General features: G+C 45.9%; 1 long non-coding RNA gene across 2 annotated transcripts in view; it reads left to right on the plus strand.

The window, feature by feature from the left end:
• The first annotated feature begins 3,499 nt into the window (after positions 1 to 3,499).
• The window catches only part of LOC129332809 (uncharacterized), an 85,125-nt gene continuing 73,698 nt past the window's right edge, over positions 3,500 to 14,926 (plus strand). For both annotated transcript variants that reach the window (XR_008597339.1, XR_008597340.1), the window contains exon 1: positions 3,500 to 3,612. This is a non-coding gene — a long non-coding RNA (uncharacterized LOC129332809). The remainder of the gene's footprint in view (positions 3,613 to 14,926) is intronic.

The following is a 14,926-nucleotide window of genomic DNA, read 5'->3' on the forward strand; positions in this document are numbered from 1 at the left end:
TGGAGAGGGAGACAGTGAAGAGGGACATTTGTTGTTGGCATTTTGAGAGAGAGAAAGGGAGAGTGCATTGGAGCTTGAATTTTCTTTGTGTGTGGTGGGATAGGGATCTACTTCTTCAAGTTTCAGGGCTGCTGCCAGGCTCTGGGCCAAGCTATTATTTACTACTGGTACCTTTCCTGCTGCCTGCTTAGGTAGAGTTTCTGGGAGTGGTTTGGTAGGGATCTTGATGGCTGGAGGAGAGCCTGCTGGCCCCCATGAACAACGAACAACGAACATGTTCATGCACAGGTCATGTTCGTCAATATTCGTTGTTCGTTTTTTTTGTGGATGGGAACGAACAATGAACACCATGTTCTTTTTTTTTCTGTTTGTGCCCATGTCTAGTTGTTACCCTCCGGTGGGCGGTGACTTTCCTTCTTTTGTAGTTTTGTCCATGGGAGCCCTTCTCTTTGTTTGTCACTGATGTAAGGATCAAAGCAAGATATGCAAAACATTTTAAAAGTACTGTATAGAAGTACTTGTTATTATTCACTACATTTCAAGAATGCTTCACTGTTCTGGGTATAACAACTAACTTTATCAGTAAATCTAAGGATAAACATACATATTCCCAAAGATGTCAAATGTTATTTATATTGCATGTGTTTTCTTGTTCGTTAAATTTATTTTCGGGGTGTATTAAACAGGACAAGTTTTTTTAAAATGTGTTGATTTTGTATGACTGTCTTTTATTTCTGTTGTATGACTGCCTTTGTATTTGATGGGGGGAAGCTCTTGCAAAAGATCAGATGGATGTCCAGTTGACGAGTCTCAACAGTGGTGAAACTCTTTTGTTTGTAAAGCTCACGTTTTGCTCATGAGTGATTGACAGCTGGTTACTGGCAAGGGGCTTTATCTGAAGTGACTGTATCATGCCCCGATGTGCCAATCAAGCATGCAGTGTTTGTGTTTTAGCTCAAATCTGGCACTCATCCTGGAGAGGAGCAGTAAAACATCAACTGCATCAACAAGAACGAGATTCACAACATCCAGATTACCCAATGGGATTGCACACGCATAACTTTCTGTACCTTGAAGGAAGTTTGGTCCTTCCCAACACTACACCATTCCCATCAGGGGCGGCGCTAGGGTTTGCCGTGCTCGCGGCTGGCCGGCCAAGCGCCCTCCCGCGCGCACGAGCACGCGGGCACCTGCCTGCGTGATGACATCATGCGTGATGTCATCACGGGAGCGCACGCGCTGCTGCCGGCACAATCGCTGCGGCGGGCGGCCTCCAAGCTCTCCCGCTCGGTTGCCTCAGCCGCAGCAGATGCCTGCCCGCGGTGGCTGCGCCCGGCTGGGGGCTTGTGCTGGTGGCGGCGGCAGCGCGGGGTGAGAGGAATAGGAGGCTTCTGCTTTGGGGGGCGCGCTCTCGCCCCCCGCGCCTCTTCCAGTGCTCCCTCCGGCAACCCGCGCCTGCGGCCACCGCCTACCTAGCCTCAATAGGTGCGCCGCCCCTGATTCCCATTTAATACCAATACACATCACATATGCCCCAAATTGGCACTGACTTGCCATAAATGGACCACATGTGAAATTTTAGGTCTTTTTCACTGCTTTGTTTCTTGTTGACATTATATAGGTGCATGGTTTGTCTAATTTTGGAAATCACTTTGGTTTCATTGTTTGTTGTATTATTTCTTTAGTTGCTTCATTTATACTCCACCATTTCTCTCCAATGGGAACCCAAAGCCGCTCACATGATTCTCCAATCCTTCATTTTATCCTCACAACAACCCTATGGGGTAGGTTAAGCTGAGAAAATGTGAGCAGCCCAAGGACCACCAGCAAGCTTTGATGCCAGAGCAAGGATTTGAACCTGGATCTCCCAGATCCAAGTCTGGTGCTCTAACCACTACACACAACTGGGTCTTCAACAACAAACTCGTTTATGCTGTTTTATTGGGTGGATGGATAGATGGATGATACTGAATATGCTTTACAATGAATAACGGTTTTAATTTTTATTTTGCTTACCTCTGTCCCATTTCATCAGACAGGACCCCATGGGAACACCTGGGAAGTGTACTCGTGGTACATGTAGTGTGCACTCACCATATTTGAAGCAAAATGGTACTCATGAAGACAATGACAGTGCATCCTCAGCGGACCTGTTCACACAACTACCATGATTTGCATGACCACAGCAGCGCTGGACGTGTTTGCCATCACGGGACAAACTGCGTCAGCACAAATGGGGGAATTACCCTGCATTATAAAAATTAAATGAATTTGTTGTTTATCAAAGTGTGATTTAAGAGGGGAGGTTGTTTCCTTTCTTTTCATGTTTTTTCATGTTCATGCAGGGGGTCCTTGGGCAGCTCACATTTTCTCAGCTTAACCTACCCCACAGGGTTGTTGTGAGGATAAAATGGAGGATTGGAGAATCATGTGAGTGGCTTTGGGTTCCCACTGGAGAGCCAGTTTGGTGTAGTGGTTAAGAGCACGGGACTCTAATCTGGAGAGCCGGGTTTGATTCCCCACCCCTCCACTTGAGTGGAGCTCTCTCAGCCCCACCCACCTCACAGGGTGTTTTGTTGTGGGGGTAATAATGACATAGTTTGTAAACCGCTCTGAGTGGGCATTAAGGAAATGAAATAGGGTAGCTCTAGGAGTCACTGGAAACTCTATGGAAACTGTATGGTAAAAAACAGAATTTCTAGTGATTTCTAGAGCTACTACGTAACTCTTCTGGGTCTTTCTCGGAAGTGATGTAGTGACATCAGTGACGTTACTTAAAAAAAATTCTCCCCCACTGCTCCAAGCAGCAGAAGGCAAAGTCGTCTGCTAGCAGGAGACCTTCTAACATAGCAGGAGGCCTGGCAACAGTAACTAGAATCAAATGTTGGTCATCTTGAAGGTGCCACAACACTTCTGTTCATACTTCTAAGCAGGAGAGAAGGCATTTCTTTCTTTTTTTAAAAAAATGCCTTTTCCATTTCTTTGTTGTGTTTCAAAGTGTCCTCTTCCTAGGCCTCAAATGCCAGCATGCTCTCGCCTTTCCCCACATGCATGTTTTCTCACATTGCAGGCCTTTGCGTTCAACTCTTGCTGGACGTTTCAGTTACAGCATGAAAAATGGAGTTGAGGAATGAAGATATTTCCCCTTTGACCGGCACATTTGCAGAAGATATGTCAACAATCTGAGGCAAAGGGGTGCAGGCAGCCTTTCAAGAGCAAAGTTTTTCTGCCCCCCTCCCTTCCCCCCTTCTCCTTTTGCTTGCTTATTGGAAGAGCAATAAATATCAAGCCGGCAAGCCCTTCGCAGAGTTACACAGCCTACCTGTAACTGAGCCGGCTAATTAGCGGCCTTGAAGATGATATATGACTTTCATTACCCTTTGGGACTGCAGACTAAATGAGGACACAGCTAATTGCCGTGCAAAGCAGTTTGGCATGAATGAGAAAAATGCAGGCGCTGTCTCCTGCCAAAAGGGAGGGTGGGGGTAGAAAAGTTCCTATTGCTTCTCTGATCTCATGGCTGTGTTTTTTTGCTGCAGGAGTTCACTTGGTGTCCATAAATCACCGGCTGCTTACGGCTGAGACGTCTCTGAGTCATCAGCATGTAATAAGGTGAGTGACAGATTCCGGCCTGACTGCATTAGAACTTCAAACTGATCCCCCCCCCCCAATTCTCTCTCCCCAAGCCTCTGCCACAACTCCCTACTTAACAGAAAATGAAACCCAGACAACGCAGAAAGGGTGGCTGCGAGAAACGGCCACAAAACGTTGCCTTTGCTTCTCCTAAGGTGGCTTGCCCTTCCTGAGGAAGAGAAATGACCCCAAGGGCTTTGGTGGAGAAGGGCTTCGCCAAAGTGCAGCGCTAATGACTTTTACAGTGTCTGGGTTTGTCCTTCTTCATATATTACCACAGATTAAAATGTATCACCTTCTGCAAATAAGCTAAATTGGAGCTCTGTCATCCCCAGCTCTTTTGAGAGATAAATGCAGCTGGTGGTCTTGGAAAATACTCGTCTTCTGTGTAAATCAAAGAGACCGATTGATCTTCTCAAACTTTTTACCTTCGGGGAATGCAGTTCCCTTGCCTGCCACAGAACTCCTGCACGTGACAGAGAAGTCTGGGGTATGCAGGATGGTGTACTAGGGTTTCCTGGTTCCTTTACTCTCCCGGCGGCAGTGGGCGGGGGGAGACCTGGCTTTCACCACCTTCTTCCGTTTTTTATTCTTGACTCGCATCCGCTGTTTGTGCACGGCCCCCGTGGCTGCACTGTGACATCACTTCTGATGACATCACCGCACAGGTGCAGGGGGCACACCTGTAATTCAGCCCATTTGGGGCCCAAATCGGCCTGCAGCAAAGTTCAGGAGTGCTCCCATGGTGGCATGATGATGTCAGTGACGTTGTCGCACCACCCCGGGAGCATGCCTGAGGGGCCTGTTCCCATGCCTTCCTCCCCCGCCAGCCAGGTAAGTGGAGGCAGGGGGTGGAGGGTCAAAGCGGGGGATCCCCTGCCCCCACTGGGGGAGTGGGATCCCTGTGGTGCACACTGATGCAGGGCCTGTCATCGTAGTGTCCCCCTTTGGCTGTGGGTTCTTAGGTTAGAGTACTACTTACTCAGGCACCCGTCCTCAGGTCCGTTCAGCAGAGACAAGCTGGCTCAAAACAACTGCAGTTTATTTGCAAGGAGACGATTCCAACAACTAACAACTTCCAGCTAACATACAAACTGGAAACTGAAACAAGAGCTCCACCCAATAGGACCAAACTCGATCACACAGATATCAGGGGAGGGGCAGACTGTTGCATTGCATATATACAATAAATGTACCACAATCATTTCTGATATCCCTGTCTGCCTGAGAGCGCACCCAAGAACATATCCCAGCATGCTTTTGTTTCTGCACTTTGCAGGTAAAGATCAGAAGTGCTGGGCAAGTTAGTCAGGGAAGTTTATATGCTATTACTGGGCTCTCCAGGTCTCCATCTATGGTTGGAGGCCTCTCGCTGGCAAGCCTCCATTGCCCGCTGCCACTCAGAGAGAAAAAAATAAAAAACAGCAACAGCAGCAATGTTGTACTCATAGAATCATAGAGTCATATCTTCTCGTCTGCATTAGTAGATCAGGTTCTTACTTCTTATTGCCCAAGCTTTGGGCATTGGTATATTGGCACCGGAAGCCTTCCTACATCGCCCCTCTTTGACCTGGCCTTCCCTGGTAGGCCTCTGCTATTTGTTCTCCTTCTTCCTATACCAGTTGTCTCCATTCCCCTGTGATGTCAGTTTAAAGCCCTCCCGATGAATCTCCCCAAGTCCCTTCCAAAGACATTCTTCCCTGTCTTTGACAGATGAAGTCCAGTGCATGCAAGCAGGCCATTGACAAGAAAATGTAGTCTATGGTTCCAGAATCCAAAGTGCTCCTGCTGGTACCATGAACGGAGCCAGTGGTTCACTCCATAATCTTCTGTTCCTGTTGTGTTCCTCCTCTTCTGACTTGCAGGATTGAAGAGAATACCAGCTGTGTCCCCATTCCTTTCAGCCACCTCCCCAGGACTTCACAGTCAGCCCTAATGTGTTCAATGGTGTTCTTGCCAGTGTCGTTTGTTCCCACATGGACTATCACAAACTGATAATATTCTGTTGGTTTGACTAGCTTGGCCATCCAGTCTGTGATATCCTTCATCTTTGCCCCTGCCAAGCAATACACCTCTTGGACCATGTGGTCAAGCCTGGACACATGAGGATTCGGTTTCATTTTCTCAGCCATGCCGGACGCTCCTCTCGGCTGGTCCGGGAGGAAACGACCGGGCACCCTGACCGGGCGGCTGATCCGCAAGGATTAGCCCCCAGGACTCCCAGGGAGGGAGCCAGGGTCCGGGACGCGGCGGGAAGAACTCCCCGAAATCAATGCGGGGGGGGGAATTGCCCGTTTGTCCCTATGGAGGCCGGCAGACGTGCGCGGCGCCTCGAGTGCCGCCGGGCAACGAGAAACGGCAAATAAAAGAAGCAGGCGGAAGCCCGTAAACAAGCGAATCCCTTCTGTTCTACAAGCGTTTGTGAAGGAGAGGTTGATCTGAAGAAGACTCGTTCTTCCCCTTCGCTGAGTTCCAGAATTTTGTTGGTGCCCCCCCCCCAAATGGCAGCAAAGAAGCAAAGTCCCGCTCTCGGTAAGTCAATCTCGGCTACCTTGAAGGGGGAGTCGCTCGAAGAGTTGGTGCGCAGGGCGGTGGTGGAAGCCATAAAACCCTTTGTTGACAAGCTGAACGAAACTGATCAAAGGGTGGGCTTAATTGAAAGCGAAGTGAAAACCATTAAGGCAGCAGCGGGGGGGGCAGAGAAGTCTGCTCTGGAAAGTGCGTCACTTGTGAAGGCTACGAAAAAGGAGCTGAAGTTGGTTGAGAACCAGCTGATCGGGCTACAGGTGGAACGAACGCAGACAATTTTGCGTCTCCAAAACGTGAAAGAGGAGGAAAAAGAGGATCTGTGGGAGGTGGTCTCGGAACTATTGGCGATACCCGCGAGGACGACTAAAGAAGAGGTTAAAAGCGCCATTTTGGAGGTCCGTCGGGCTTCTTCAAAATATGCAACAAAGTGACAGTTGCCTCGTGAGATCATTATTGACTTTTCATTTAAAAAGATTCGGGACACCATCCTATATAACTCATACAATGCGGATTTGGACTTTATGGGTTTGAAAGTCAAGATTTTGAAGGACGTTCCATTTCTAGTCCGGAAACGGCGTTTTAAATATAAAAAGTTTGCAGCTCTTCTGAGGGACCATGGAATAAAGTACAAATGGTTATTCCCGGAAGGAATATGGTTCAGATATAAAGATCAGGCCTATAAGATATTATCAGAAGATCAACTAAAGGATTTTGAGAATAAAAACCCAGAACTCTGCTGCACCGAGAACGAAGAAAAGGAGGAGCCGGAGGGGGGGGAGGAGGAGGAGAGCACCGCAACAGCGGTTGTACAGAGAGAACTGCGTCCGGGACCTAGAAGGGGGAGGAAAGTTTAATCAGAATTTGAAATGTTTATTTTCTGTATGATTAACCACTCCATCATTATCCTATGGAGCTATTTTTGTATTATGACAGTATGAAGGGAAACATTGAAGTGTAGTGTTTAGTGTTTGTAGTTTATTCCCCCCCCCTTTTTCTTTTTTTTCCCTTTTTCTTTTTTTCTTTTTCCACCCCCCTTTGTCCCTTCCTTCTCCCCTTTCCTTGTGATAGTCTTGTGTAGTGTTGTGTAGTGTTTTGTAGTTATGAAAAATAAAAAAAATTATATAAAAAAAAAAAGAAGAAGTTGGTGGTGGTCCCTGAAAATTTATGCTGGAATAAAATGCTATTAGTCCTTAAAAAAAAAAAAAAAAAAGCCTGGACACATGATGTTCCATATCCTTCAGCAGAGAGTCACCAATCACCAATCCAGAGGAGTTAGCTGTGTTAGTCTGTAGTTGCAAAATAGTAAAGAGTCCAGTAGCACCTTTAAGACTAACCAACTTTATTGTAGCATAAGGTTTTGAGAACCACAGATCTCTCTGTCAGATGCATCTGAAGAATGCTCTCGAAAGCTTATGCTACAATAAAGTTGATTAGTCTTAAAGGTGCTACTGGACTCTTTACTACCAATCCCCGGGACATTCCTTTTCCTTCCAATGTTATTTGTTTGTAGCTCCCTGGTGCCCCTACTTGTCCTTTCAAGTCCTAGTTTTTGTACATCAGTCAGTGATTCTGTCACGTCAGCAAGGGCCTGGAATTGATTTCTCAGCTTCAGCGGCACTGAGTGCCATCTTGCTCTGCACCTTCTGGCTCATGTCGTCAATCTCTGAGGAGGGTCATTAGGAAAATATTCTGCTTTATTGTCCCTTCCACCACTCTCTCCATACCTTTGCAGGGCCTGAAGACTTCTGTTGATGAAATCTTCTCCTCCTTTGATCTCTTGACCAAGACCAGGGCTTTTTTTCTGGGAAAAGAGGTGGAGGAACTCAGTGGGTTGCCCTCGGAGAAGATGGTCACATGGCTGGTGGCCCCGCTCCCTCATCTCCAGACAGAGAGGAGTTTAGATCGCCCTTCGCACGGAGGGCAATCTAAAGCCCCCTCTGTCTGGAGATCAGGGGGCGGGGCCACCAGCCATGTGACCATTTTCAAGAGGTGCCGGAACTCCGTTCCACTGTGTTCCAGCTGAAAAAAAGCCTTGATGAGTGCCAATCCATTCCTTCAGGCTCCTAACTTTTTTCTTCTAGTAACACTACCAGCTTGCTCTTAGGACAAATAAAGTCTTTCTTGCCCTCAGGGAAGAAAACAAACATGGCACATCCCTGGCAGGTAACTGGAAATGGCCCTTCACAAGTTATTGTTCCCCCCTCCCCAAGAAGTCTACTTATAACTGCTGTACAAAATAGATCCCTTGTCCCGGTCCCCCAACCCACCCACCAATTGCCAGGCTTGGCCTGGCAACTTGAGTTGCCAACTCTGGGGTGGGAAATTCCTGGATATTTGGGGGTGGGGCCTGGGGAGGGTGGGGCTTGAGGAGGGAAAGGACCTCAGCAGGGTATAATGCGAGACCCTCCATTTTCTCCAGGGAAACTGATCTCTGTCATCTGGAGATTAGGTGTGATCCCAACAGGTCTCCTGGCACTACCTGGAAACGCAGCCTTCTCTAGGAGCAGCGCCCGACGCTTTTTTGAGTGGAGTTTAAATGGGAGCTTCTGAATACTGAGAATTACGTCAGTGTGATAACCATCTTTGAAAAAGACTCGGAAACAGGACCCCCCAAATGAACCGGTTGGCCCGTTAGATGGTCTTATCCAACCTGCACATGTCTGGACCTGTACTTGAATTCTGACCCTATGAACTTCTTGAGAAAATTCCAAGAATACTGATGGACTTCAGAAATAATAATTGTTCATAGGTGATACCATCATGACTTTGCACTAGCACTTTATGTATAGGTCTATATATGAAGACTGTGTGTATTGATGATGTATTGAATGGCAAATGGAATTGGGAAATAACAGCAAGAATACTTTTGTAATTTTTCTAAGTCTTTATTTCGTCAGGATTTCACAGTTGTTGTTTATTACTATCTGGAGGTTGGCAACCCTTCTGGCAACCCTGACTATTTCTGATCTGTTCAGTGAGCAACCTCAAATTTTCCCAGATCATGGTTAGAAAAATAGCAAGTGCCATTACAAAATGGCTGCCATGGGTGCGATGACAGTTGACAATATGGCTGCCACGGGGCAGGGGCCATCTAAAATGGTTGCCATGGTAGGATAATCTCTTTCCTTTGGAGAAGACACACTGTTTGATTTAAGTTTATAAAGAATAGACCAAGAAACATAAGATGAGTAGCCGTGTTAACCTGTCTGTAGCAGTAGAAAAGAGCAAGAGTCCAGCAGCACCTAGAAGACTAACAAAATTTGTGGCAGGGTGTGAGCTTTTGTGAGTCACAGCTGAAGAAGTGAGCTGAGACTCATGAAAGCTCATACCCTACCACAAATTTTGTTAGTCTTCTAGGTGCTACTGTACTCTTGCTCTTTTCTACTGCGAGAGACATAAGGAAGTCTGTGGTGAAGTGAAGGGTGCAGGGTGATGGCTAATGTCTTGGATGAGCTCAGCACTTTGCTTCTGTCAACAGTTAGAGAGCAGCCTGAAGCTCCCTCCTGGTTTTTCTTCTCCCATTCAAAATCCCTTTTGGATTTTATCCCGAAGACTCAAGAACCAAACTGGCACCAGGGTACATGTTGGCAGCAGGCCTTGCCATCCTCCACTTGAGGCCTGAGTTCTCCCAGAATTACAACTGATCTCCAGACTATGAAGATCAGTTCAGCTGAAGAAATGGCAGCACCAGAGGATGGATTCTATGGCGTCACATCTCTGCTGAGCTCCCTCCCTTCCCCAAACTCCACCCTCCCCATACTCCACCCCTAACTCTCAAAAAATTTCCTCATCAGGAGTTGACAACCCTAGTTGAAAAGTGCCACACTGGGGATAGCTGCTGTAGAGATGTGTGGACTGGTGTTCCCTTTGGACCAGTTTACAAATGTCTTTGTTGTGTCTGTTCCAAGTGCAGAAGTACACCTCCCATAATATTGAAACCACTCATTGTAAAGGATGTCCCCCACCGTTTCCCTCCACTTCTTGTTTTAAAGACCAATTTCTGCTTCCCTAAAGGTGCTCTAGGATTATGCTGAGCAGGCGAGATGACATCCTGTCGGGTCCCTAATCAATTAGCCCCCTTCACCTCACTTGCAAGGCAGACACCAATTTAAGAACACACCAAATGCAAGCTTTCCCATACTCTGTCAGAGCAGGCCCATAATTCATTCCGGGGAATGCCAAATTATACTTGACATTTAATTTAAGTAAAACTCAAGGCATCATAATGTAAAACTCTCGCTAAAAATAAAATAAAGGCAATAGAACTACAGGGAAATTTCTTTGACATTAAGACTCAACCTCTCTTTTCAAAACAAGGCATGCTCCCAAACATCTGCGGGGGACAATCCACTTGTTTCAGAATTGTATATGTGCTGCCGAAGTGAACACCACTGGTTTCAGAATTGTGAGTCACATTCTACTACATCCATCTTGACACACACACAGTCAAGTTCCTTCTTCTGATAACACACCAGATCTTAAATGCCTTATCCTGCTCCTTGAAATGGCTCTGCCCTTTCCTCTTTGTGAGACCTTTTGCCTGAAACGCTCCCCCAGTTGTGAGGCCACTTTTCTCTCTCCCTTCAACCCCCAGGCTAACTCGTGGAGACTCTGGCTTAGTCCTCCTTTCCAGCTAAAACAAATCTTGTGTGTATGACTGTGTTTGCTTGCATCCATTCTTCTAAGCTTTGTCATTCTGTCCCTCTCTATGAGGACTTCCTGACGGTCAATATTCAGTTCTTCAGGGCAGTAACCTCTCCTCTTGCTTAGGTCACCACAGATGATGGTTTCTTCTCGTTTGTCTTCTTCTCCTTCTCCCTTTCCTCATCTATCTCCATAACACTGGTCCAGGCTCCCACCTATCTTTCCTCTCACACTGAATGGTGCCTTTTTGGTCCAGGGACATCTTATTTTTCCCATCAATTTCTGAACAGAAACGTCTTAATGACCACATCTTAGTCTCCCTCAATGGATGGCTTTGATAATCTAGACGAATTACCTGTTGTTGTTTGTGTTGAAATTCTACACTGAATATGTGAGACGGCCAATTGTGACGTGACACATCCCGCGTTTTAGTTCGTGGGGAGTACTTATTCCTGCTGATGTTGTGCACAGAGAGAGTCTATTCCTAAAAGCTTCTTATCCAATAATGCATGCAACATTGGCAACTAATTCTACCATTTCTGGAGGCTTGTAGTGAGGTTGTATATGTGGTAATGCTGCATTCCTCTAATTTTACATCAGTAAAAGGGTTTTCACAGCTGAGCATGGGCTAAGCTGAAATAGGCCGTTTCCACACGGCTTACCTTATTCTGCAAAATAGCGAAATCTCGCACGAAATCTCGTGAGAAGACGCTGTTATCGCATGAGAAGATGCTGTTATTGTGCGAGAAGACGTGATAACAGCGTCTTCTCACGAGATTTCATGCGAGATTTCGCTATTTTGCAGAATAAGATAAGCCATGTGGAAACGGCCATAGTCTACATTGATATGTTGCCAAATATTGTGCTGTTGTTGTGCTATAGCACTTACTGGGAACTAGGTTGGCTTTTCCCACACAGGAAAATCTAATTAAAAGTGACTGTTATAGCACAATAGTCAACACTGTGTGGATGCAGCCTTAGATTACGAGGTGGGAGAGAACTCCCCCACAAGAAAAGAACTCTCAATAGCTTGCTATACATCTACTAGTGGCATTTTGAACACATGAAGTTGCCTTCAACTGAGTCAGGCCATGGTCCATCAAGGTCACTCTTGTCTTGTTTGAGTGGCAGCAACACTCCACTCTCTCAGGTGGAGGACTTTCACATTGTTTACCAACAGAGTCTTTTAACTAGAGATGCCGTAGGCTGAACCCGGCACCTTCTGCATGCAAAGCAGATGCTCTGCCACTCAGCCATAGTGCCTTCCCTTTTCCTCAGAGAATGGCTCAGTTCTCCATTGTCATATATAGTTTGGGGAAGCTAATGGAGAGCATGCTTTCCACCAAAGACAAGATGAATCAACTTAGACTGTAGACAGATTATAGTTTCTAAGAATATTGAAGTGGTTTGAAAGCAGGGCTCAATTTGAGGGGGAACACACAGGAACACAGTTCCGGAAGTTCACCAAAGAGGACACGACAGGAGGCCCCACCCACCTAACTCTCAGCCATTTTGGGCCCATTTCGGCCTGGATTGGGGCCTAAACGGACTGGATCAGGCCTCTGACAGGTGGAGGATCACTCTCCTGCTCAGCAGCAGCCTGATCCTGACCATTTTGGCCCCTTTTTGGCCATTTTCAGCCCCCTTTTACCATTTTGGGCCCAATTTCAGCCCTGAACGGCCAGGATTGGGTCCAAAACAGCCAGGATTTGTGATGTCAGGGGTGTGTAGCATATGCAAATCAGCTATGCTAATGACACACTTTCAGTGATGGCAAGGGGTGTGGCATATGCTAATGAGGCATGCTAATGAGTTCCTCCAGCTCTTTTTCTATGAAATGACCTGTTTGAAAGGATTCATTCCCATCACGTGATTACTCCTGTTTCTTAATCAACTGCCAGTGTGGATTGCACAGAATTTTCAGAGGGTTGAAGCTTTTCGGAGGGTTGATAGTGCACACCATGAGGAGGCCCCTGCCCTACTCTCCACAACTCTATGCAAATGAATAGATTGTTTACAACTATTTTCTTGCACACAAACAGCTTACCTTGGCCATTTCCACACATCTTACCATCGCGCAAGACTCACGGAATGAGGGCGTCTTCATGGAGCAATTTATGACATCATCGCAGCATGATCCCATTTTCATGGCGTGATGTCAGATGTTTTGTGTCTAAATAGGTATAGTTTGGATAAAACAGTTTCTGTCAGCATAAAACCCCAGTGGAGACTTCTAGAGATCTAAAATTCACTATTGGAACATTTATGGGTTTTTCTTTTCATTGAAATGTTTGTCATTTTGTACTTGCATTGCCCACAGGCTGTCAATGATAGGACATTCTGGAGGCTGTTAATTCACGGGGTCGCCATAAACTGGAATGAGAATGAGTGACTGGCCCCCACTGGGGGAATGGGATCCCTAACGTCACTTAACATCATGATGTCACTTCTAGGTCTTCTTCAGGAAGTGACATCACCATGTAGCATAATGTTTCCCCTCCCCAAGGCCCGCCCCCAACTTTCCCACTAAAACTGACCTGCTCCTGGCAGCCCTATTCCTTTGTCTTTTTTACTACTGCCGTACACTGAGATGACATTTTCATTGAGCTATCCTTTATGGCTCCACTATCTGTTTCCTGACTGTACAGACCTCTTCAGTGTGCATGTAAAAGTAGGAGCTTTTGCCCCAGTCTGCCACATTTCACATTAAACATCATCTGAACATGCTGTTGCCCACTCACCATTTGGGAGATGTTATCTAAGGGATCGTCACAATCCTTGTGGCTTTTCATCATCCTGAAACCTTTGGTAAGATTCACAAACGTAGCTGTTTACCCCCTTATTCCAGGTTCTTTGGGGACAAATGAAATAGCTTTGAGGACCCAATGGTTCATTTCTCACAGAAGAGATCCGCTTTCTGTTCCTAATCCATAAAATGACCCATCTTCTTAATCCATGACTGTAAGATGACGCAGGAGCTTTGGTGAGGGACTTTGTCAAAAGCTTTTCAGAAGATCAAATACATACTCTGTGTTTACTGGCTCACCCTTAGCCACATGCTTGTTAACGTTGTCCAAGAATTCCAAGTGGTTGGTTCCTTTCACAGAAATTATACCAATTATTCTATTTCCTCTATTTGCCTAATTATTTTGTCTTTACTCATTGTTTCCCCAAATTGACCTGGAACAGATTTTAGGCTAACTGGCCTGTAATTTCCTGGCTCCCAAGTGTATTTAAAAAAAAGTTACATTTGCTGTTTTCCAGTTCTCCAGGAGGCCAGTTTGTTCGACTGTTTGCTTGTTTTCCTCATTTATACTCTGCTTTCTCCTCAAACTTCACTGATGTTGGAAATGATTGTTTGGAGATGATTTTACATTTGAGTTCCTTAAGATCACGCAGGTAAATGCCATACAGATCTAGCAACTGGTTTGTTTTTAATTCCTCAGTTAGCTGTACAATTTCATTTTTCATGATCTACTTGCTTCAGTGCTTCAACCACCCCCGAAAAGAGTGATTCTAGAGTGAGCAGTAACCCCGATGATTTTGCTAGTGAAGACAGGAAATGAACTGATATTTCCAGAATGCACACTAACCTCATTTTCCTATTGCCTGTTAAAATCTTCTTATACTAATAATGCATAGAACTTCAGGGACGAGAGTGGAGATTATTCTTATTTCATTCACAGGCATGTCAATTTCCTATCAGAAAGTGACCTGTTAGATAATGCTGTTCCTGCATCCATACTTTTTTTTTACATGTAACTTGTCCCTCCAAACAATACGTGTGACAGAATCCCAAGATTCAATATGGTTCAAGAGCACCACCTAGAGCGTCTAGGTTCCTGGACCCCTGTGGCTTACATGAGAATAATGCTTTATCCTCCATTCCACGTTGGGTCTACCTGGCCAACTTGATACCTTTTTGATAAAGGGCGACCAGTGTGAGCCAGATCCCCTTTTTGTCATGGAAGTTCAGAACCATTAGTACGGTGGGATCATCCTGCAATAATTCTCTGATTGGTAGCAATAGTCTCTGACATCAGAAATGGAGTTTTGCTGGGGGTTGGTTAGATCCACTAATCAATCTCTCCAAGAGGCTGGCTTAGATCAGATTTCATTG

Source organism: Eublepharis macularius, chromosome 6, assembly GCF_028583425.1.
Source record: "Eublepharis macularius isolate TG4126 chromosome 6, MPM_Emac_v1.0, whole genome shotgun sequence".
Lineage (NCBI taxonomy): Eukaryota > Metazoa > Chordata > Lepidosauria > Squamata > Eublepharidae > Eublepharis > Eublepharis macularius.